Source organism: Ursus americanus, chromosome 4, assembly GCF_024610735.1.
Source record: "Ursus americanus isolate L20-20 chromosome 4, mUrsAme1.1.p, whole genome shotgun sequence".
Classification (NCBI taxonomy): Eukaryota; Metazoa; Chordata; class Mammalia; order Carnivora; family Ursidae; genus Ursus; species Ursus americanus.
The window spans coordinates 88316726-88325299 of NC_142130.1; positions in this window are offsets into that span (position 1 = coordinate 88316726).

Sequence of the window (8574 nt, forward strand, 5' to 3'; positions counted from 1 at the left end):
TTAAAGCTTTTTTTACAGAAGAATATCTGTGAGAAAATGCTAACCTCCATGTTTGAAGGAAGATATTACTGTTGACCTGTCCTGAGGATGTAAGTGCTTTCAGTTGCTTTTCCAGAAATGAGTAGCTAATGCAGCTAGCTTCTCTCTCATTCTGTAAACCTCTACTTTACAAAGAGAGTTATATATATATATATATATATATATATATATATATATATATATATATATGAAATACTTTCAAAAATATGGGCATTTGAAATGTATTGGGATTAAGTCACTGATGTCAGCATTTCAATGTCGGCATTTCAAATGTAGCTACCTAAGCATATGTTTTCTTAAATTCCCGTTCCCTAAGAACCTCAGAGAGGCCCTCCTAGAATCTGGAGTCTTTGTGACCTCAGGATCTTTTCAAGCTTGGGCCAGGACGGTTCTAAAAGACTGCTTCACTTAAAACTAGACAGGTAGAATCCAGTCCAGTCAGCTCAAACGTACTAAGAGAGAGGAACAATCCAAGCTGTCCTTCATGCTAGGTCCCATGGGTTCTGGTTTGGTCTTATTTTCTCAAGGCTGCTTCATGAACTTACTCAACAACTTGCAGTGGCATTCACTTCCCACCCAATGTGTAATGCAGAAACTGAAAGACTAAAGCATATGTGTAAACATGTACTTCTGAAAATATTGTCTCTTCCTCCATAAAGTTAGGAGGTCGTGTAACAAGAAGACTTCACATAAGTCAGTAGAACTGTTGTATTTGGATAAAGGTATCTTGAGACTAAGATCTCAGTCCTGTGGATCTGAAATGACCCTCTCCTGAAAGGGTGGGTATTCAGCGTCATTTATTTGGGAGAAAGACTGGTTTTTAGACGGGAAATGATACCAAAGCTTGGAGGATCATATGACATAGCAGAAGAGGAGACATTTCTTTCTGTGTATGTGTTTATCAGTTGGCCCCTTCAGTTGCAAGTAACAGGAAAAATAACCTCAAACCAGCTTTTTAGAATAGTAAAAAACGAAACAAAACAAAAACCCCAAGGTTCGTTCGTTCGTTCTTTCTTTCTTTCTTTCTTTTTTATTTATTTAGGAGGGAGAAAGAGAGAGAGAGAGTGAGCACTAGCAGGAGGAGGGGCAGAGGGAGAAAGAGACTCCACACTGAGCTGGGAGCCCCACACAGAGCTTTATCCCAGGACCTTAAGATCATGACCTGAGCAGAAATCAAGAGTCAGACGCTTAACTATCTGAGCCACCCAGGCACCCCATAAACCCTAGGGTGCTTTTTAAAAAATATTTATTTATTTATTTAAGAGAGAGAGAGAGAGCACCTGGTGGGGAGTGGCAAAGGGAGGGGGAGGGGGGAACTCAGCAGACTCCCTGCTGAGTGCGGAGCCCCCACACAGGGCTCAATCCCATGACTCTGATACCATGATCTGAGCTGAAATCGTGAGTTGGATGCTTAACCAACTGAGCCACCCAGGTGCCCCAAAATCCTAGTTTTAAAACAAAAAAATGGAGACATAACCTCAGTAGAAATAGAGACACATACGGAGAAAATGAGAAGCATGATACTCTCACAAATGAGTCAGACTGTTTTATAAGTGTCCTGTCTAAATAATCACCTGTGGGGCACCTGGGTGGCAGTCAGGTAAGTGTCTGACTCTTGATCTCAGCTCAGGTCTTGATCTCAGGATCGTGAGTTCAAGCCTGCACTGAGCTCCACAGCTAGCAGGGAGCTTAAAAAAATAAATAAAATAAAATAAAAATCATCTATGTTATGGTCCAGGAAGAGGTAGTGGTGAAGTACTGCAAGTACTCTAGGTCAAGGATATCCTCAGACACCAATGTTTAAAAGATTGATATGAAGATAAATTCTTTGATGGGAAACACAAACAGAAGACGGGTCAGAAGAAAATCCGGTGACTCAGTTGTACACGAGGCTATAGAGGAGTTAGGTAGAAGGCTGCTAGAGATGGAATAGGATAAGGCAGAAACACAAGAGGTGACCTCCAAATTAATAAATCATTTCGACATGTAATTTTTGCAATATAGATTGACTTTCTTTGTACTAGAAGGGTAGCTTATATGAAATATTTTTAAAGCAATGCTTATTAATGAAATTGATGAGGCTATAGAGTTTCATGTATGTCTACTCTATTGTCTATTATTATGTAGCAAATTATCCTCAAACTTAGCGACTTAAAGCATCAAACATGTATTTATTATTTTACATAATGTCTAAGGATCAGGAACCTGGAAGCAACTTAGCTAAGTTGTTCCGGCTCAGGATTTCTCATGAGCTTATAGTTAAACCCTCAGTGAGGGGGGCGCCTGGGTGGCACAGCGGTTAAGCGTCTGCCTTCGGCTCAGGGCGTGATCCCGGCGTTGTGGGATCGAGCCCCACATTAGGCTCCTCCACTATGAGCCTTCTTCCTCTCCCATTCCCCCTGTTTGTGTTCCCTCTCTCGCTGGCTATCTCTATCTCTGTTGAGTAAATAAATAAAAAATCTTAAAAAAAAAAAAAAGATTTTATTTATTTATTTGACAGAGACAGAGATAGCCAGCGAGAGAGGGAACACAAGCAGGGGGAGTGGGAGAGGAAGAAGCAGGCTCACAGCAGAGGAGCCTAATGTGGGGCTCGATCCCACAACTCCGGGATCACGCCCTGAGCCGAAGGCAGACGCTTAACCGCTGTGCCACCCAGGCGCCCCCAAAAAAGTACATTTTTTACAGTATTTGCGTTTGTGAAAAAAATAGTGTATTTTAAATCATGCCCAAAAAAGTATGTTGTGTTAATTTTTTAAAAAGATTGTATTTATTTATTTGATACACAGAGAGAGCACAAGCATGGGGAGCAAGAGAGGGAGAGAAAGAAGCAAGCTCCCCGCTGAGCAGGGGGCCCAATGTGGGGCTCGATCCCAGGGCCCCGAGATCATGACCTGAGCCCAAGGCAGACGCTTAACTGACCGGGCCACTCAGGCACCCCGTATATCGTGTTTCTATGTAAAATATGATTCTGTTCCAGGCTTAGTATATTATAAACAGATTTTTTTCACCCAGGCGAATGTCTGGTGAGGTGTTTGAATGTTGCAAGACATGGAACAATTGCTCTTTTTGGTTACTTGCACTGCAAACACTCCACATCCCACGCTCCACCTCCTAAATGTTTGTGGTCCGAGATGATATTTGAAATATTTCACAATTAGGATTGCACGAACCTACCAGGCAATCAGAACAGATACTAGCCAGTACAACGTACTAGTCCAAATGCGCAAAATAGAGTTTCTTCCAGTAGTGCCCCTCCAACCCTTTTGTTGTCTGAAGATTCCTCCACAAATTTCCAAAATGTCCTCTGGGGGCAGTAACGTGGCCACTGAGAACTACTGAGTTCCTAGTAAGGGCTTCACCTTGCACCCAGCATTTCATACTCATCACCTCTAAGGATTACAACTATTCTTGCAAGTTAGGTCTGATTACAGTTGACCCTTGAACAATGTGGAGGCTAGGAGCGCCAACCCCACCCCACACAGTCAAAAATCCCCGTATAACTTTTGATTCCCCCAAAACTTCCCTGCTAATAGCCTACCGTTGATCCGAAGCCTTACCGATAACATAAATAATCAATTAACACATACTATACAAAGAATATACTATATTCTTACAATAAAGTAAGTTAGGGAAAAGCAAATGTTATTAAGAGAATTGTAAGGGAGAGAAAGTACATTTACAGTACTGCATATAAGTGGTCCCACAGAGTTCAAACCCCTGCTCTTCAAGGGTCAACTGTATCCTCATTGGACAGATGAGGAGACAGAAATTCCAGAAGGTCACATAGCTAGTGTGTGGCCAACCTTGAATCTGACTTCCAGTCTCCCAAGCTCCAGAGCCCCATTCCCTTACCACTGCATCACTCTGCCTCTTGCTCATGGTGTGAGGGGCAGTCAGGAAGGCAGGAGTCTTGAGGCAAGTAAAGGACAAGAATGACTGTCCAGCGATGAGACACACTGAATTCAAGACAGCCTCAGGAACCACAGCATCTTGACTCTTCATTGCAAAAGCCTTCACCATGTGATCTGCTCCAACAGCCTCTCTGCCAACACCATAGCATAGTGTGTGGGTAAGGATAGGGATCTAGAGGGAAGCCTGGGTGGCTCAGTCAGTTAGGCATCTGCCTTGGGCTGAGGTCATGATCCCAGGGTCCTGGGATCGAGTCCCACATCATTGGGCTCCTCGCTCAGCAGGGAGCCTACTTCTCCCTCTGCCTGCCGTTCCCCTGCTTGTGTGCACACATGCTCTCTCTCTCTCTCTCTCTCTCTCTGATAAATAAATAAATAAATAAATCTTTAAAAGTTAAAAAAAGGATCTGGAAGCAGAGCAACGACAGACAATCTGGGTTCAAATCCCCACCCTTGACACTTTCTAGCTGTGTGACCCAAGGCGAGTTACTTAACCTCTCTGTGCCTCATTAGTTTCTTCCTCTCTCAAAAAGAGTTAATAATAGTACCTATGACATAGGATTGTTGCGAGGATTAGTTAGTGCAAGGAAAGCATTCAACAAGAGTGAGCTATTGTCAGCTTCCCTGTACCTCATCCCTTAGGATGCACCGTGACGCCGTATCTAAGTCCTGACTCGTGGTCACCCCAGCTTACATCTGCTGTCTCTATGCCTCAGGGTCTCTCTCTGCGTAACCTCGCACTGCTATCTATCATCTGCTCGGTATGGATCAGTTCTTATTTCCGTGGGAACATACAACAGTCTCACGCAGGCTTAACAGATAGCGCAATGCAGTTGGGTGTGTTGATTTGGAAAGATCCTGAAGACGTATTAAGAGACCGGTGAAGAAAAAGAGAAGAAAAGCACGTAGAGTGTGTTCACATTTGTGTGTTCGTGTGCACACGTAAATTATATTCCTAAACTTTTGGAAGGATATTGTGGTAGCAGGATAATGGCTCCCCCAAATATGTCTTAATCCACAGAATCTGTGAATATGTTATGTTACTTCGCAAAAGGAAATTAAGGTTGCTAATTGACTGACATTCAAACAGGGAGATTATGCTGGATGATCTGGGTGGGACCAAGGTAACCCAAGGGTCCTGTAAGGGTCAGAGTCATGTGACACGGGGAGGACTTACCTACTGTCGCTGCCTCTGAAGAGAGAGGAAGGGACCACAAACCAAGAGTGCAGGCGGCCTCTAGAAGCCGGAAAAGGCAAGGAATCAGAATCTCCCCTAGAGCCTCTAGAAGGAATGAGGCCCCACCAGCACCTTGATTTTCACCCAGTAAGATCCACATTGGGCTTCTGACCTCCAGAATTGTAAGACAATAAATTTGAGTTCTTTAAGCCACTAATTTTGTAGTCATTCGCTTAAAAAAAAAAAAAAACTAGCATACATGCGCAAGAAGTTGTTGATGGTGGTTAGATCTGGGCAGTAGGGTTGGGAATCCTGGGTCTGGGCCGCGGTGCAGAGCAAGGGGTCTGGGATGATAAAGGGGAACTCATTTGTTCATTGTCTATCCTTTTGCATCAGTCGAATTTCTTACTATATACACGTGAAATTTCAAAATAGATTTTTTCCAAAACAAAGAACTTTGGGGTATCTACACCCTAATCACCTGCTGAGTTTTAGAATAAGAACTTTTTATATGTGGGGCATGTGGGTGGCTCAGTCAGTTAAGTGTCTGCCTTCAGCTCGAGTCATGATCCCCGGGGTCCAGGGATGGAGCCCCACCGTGGGCTCTGCGCTCAACAAAGGCCCCCTCTGTCCTTCCCCCCACTCATGCTCCCTCTGCCTCTCTCTCAAATAAATAAATAAATAAATAAATAAATAAATAAATAAATAAAGTCTTTAAAAAAAGTTTTTATATGTAATTAAAGACCATGTTCTTTCAATCATTTTTACAAAATGTGTGCTTGCTTTTGTCTATTTTCTCCACTTTGTGAATTTTTGTTTATGTAAGGCCACCGCTCAATTTGGTTAGGGTATCTATTTGTTGTAAGAAAGACGAAGGGGGGCACCTGATTGTCTCAGTCAGTAGAGCGTGCCACTCTTGATCTCGGGGAGGTGAGTTCAAGTACCATGTTGGGTGTAGAGATTACTTAAAAAAAATAAAATCTTAAAAAAAAAAAAAAAGAGACACTGTAGCAAATGCCTGGAAATACTAACACAGTTTTGTGGGGTTTTGCAGAAATGTGTACACATTAATCAACATTTGCTATAGATGTGAAAGCATCTAAATTTAAATTCTTAAAACATTGGCTGTCATTTGTATGCTTGATTTAAAACAGTTCTCTCACTCTTTATGCTTCTGAGCACATTTCTTGCCTATAGAAGAACAGCAAGCAACCGACCAAACGCAGAACCGCTCTACATTTTCTCTTACTTTTTAATTTAAAACAAAACAAAACAAAAAAACAGCTTTCACGTACCATAAAATTCACTCATTTAAAGTGCACAATTCAGTGGTTCTTAGTATGTTCCCAGAGTTGTGCAACCGTTACCACAATCAATTTTAGATTATTTTTATCACTTCCAAAAGAACACCCCTAAACATTAGCAGTCACTCCCCATTTCCTCCCAACTCTGCAGCCCTAGGCAACTCTACTTTCTGTCTCTAGAGACTTGCCTACCCTGGACCTTTCATATAAATGGAATCACTCAATATGTGGTCTTTCTTGACTGGCTTCTTCTACATTTTCATTTAATGCCTCCTGCTAGCTGAAGGCATGTCGGAGAACGGTTTCAGTGAATTCAGGAAATTGACTGGAACTAGCAAGATCAGCCTTGAAACCAATACTCCCCCGAGAGAAGAACTATGGAACATTCTTTTAAGAGATTTTATTTAAGGGTTCCTGGGTGGCTCAGTAGGTTAAGTGTCTGCCTTCAGCTTGGGTCATGATCCCAGGGTCCTGAGATCGAGTCCCACATCGGGTTCCCAGCTAAGCGGGGACTCTGCTTCTCCCTCTCCCTCTGCTGCTCACCCTGCTTGTGCTCTTTCGCTCTCTCCGTCAAGTAAATAAGATATTTTTTAAAAAGAGATTTTATTTATTTGAGAGAGAGACAGAGAACACGGGGGGAGGGGCAGAGGGAGAGGGAGAGAGAGAGAATCTCAAGCAGGCTCTGTGCTGAGCTTGGAGCCCACGACCGATGAGATCATGACCTGAGCCGAAATCAAGAGTGGGACACTCCGCTGACTGAGCCACCCAGGCGCCCTTATGGAACATTTTTTAAACAAACCTTAAAAACAATAAAAGCTTCTCTTTATTATTTTGTTAGCACAACAACGTACATCATTTAATACTTAGGGTGCTCGTCCTGCGTCCGTAGCCGTGCTGGACTCTTTACCTATGATATCTCAATGACTCCTCACAAGAAGCGATCATTTTGAGTGTTTACACCTGACTAATCCCTAAGTCAGGGAGGTTCGGTATCTTGCCCAAGATCAGACACCTACAGGGGCGCCTGGGTGTTTCAGTCAGTTAAGCAACTGCCTTCGGCTCAGGTCATGATCCTGGGGTCCTGGGATCGAGCCCCAGAGTGGGCTCCTTACTCAGTGGGGAGCCTGCTTCTCCTTCTCCCTCTGCCTGCCACTCCCCCTCCATGTGCTCTCGCTGTCAAATAAATAAATAAAATCTTAAAAAAAAAGATCACACACCTACGAAGTGGCAGAGGCGAGAGTTTAATGGGAGTCCACTGCCCCCGCACCACAATGCAGCTTGTAGCTGCCGTGTACCCCACAGCCGTGAGGGTCTCCTGATCTCATCCGGCTCAGGCACAGGGCTCAGCCCCTCCTCTAGCTGCATTAAGCAGAAAAGGGATTTATTAAAGGCACGGGCACTTGGGGGAAGGCCGAAGAAAGGGGTGCAAGGCTGTTTCGAGGAACAATGCCTAAAACAACACTGAGGAGCTGAGCTGCTGAGGAAAACACCAAAGCTGCCGCGGGCCACGGGCACATACTAGGGTAACTTGGCCCCCGCGGCCGGTGACACTGATGCCGCTTCTCCGTGCACCTGGCAGCCACCACCTTCCCGCACCGGCTGAGCGGAACTTCTAGAGAGAGCCAGCCGATTTCCTCCCCTGCTTCATTCTGAACCATGTCTCCCAAGGACAGGTCTCGGCAGAGCCTAGGTCGCATGCCCATTTTTGAGCATATCTAAGAAAATTAGGAATCTTCTCTCCTGTTGAGATCAGCATCGAAGGTCTGACTTCCTGTGCTAGGAACCACATCCTCCCTAGCTGAGTGACACACACCAATACGGGCCGTTCGGAAGATGAGACGCAGCCAAAAGTACAACAGCCAGCGAGCACATCTTTAAGCAAATCTCTCTGAGAAGTTTGGGGCTCAACTGCGCAAGCTATAAATTCTAAGGCTGAGTCACACGGGACCATAGGCTCCTTGCTAGGTGGTCCTCGAGGTACCCCAGGAAGGACCTGCCCCGCAGCTATGAGTAGGTCTCTCTCTCCTTTTTTTTTTTTTTTTTAAAGATTTTGTTTATTTGAGAGAGAGAGAGAGAGAGCACGAGCAGCAGAGGGAGAGGGACAAGCAGACTCCCCACAACCCTGAGATTATGACCTGAACTGAAG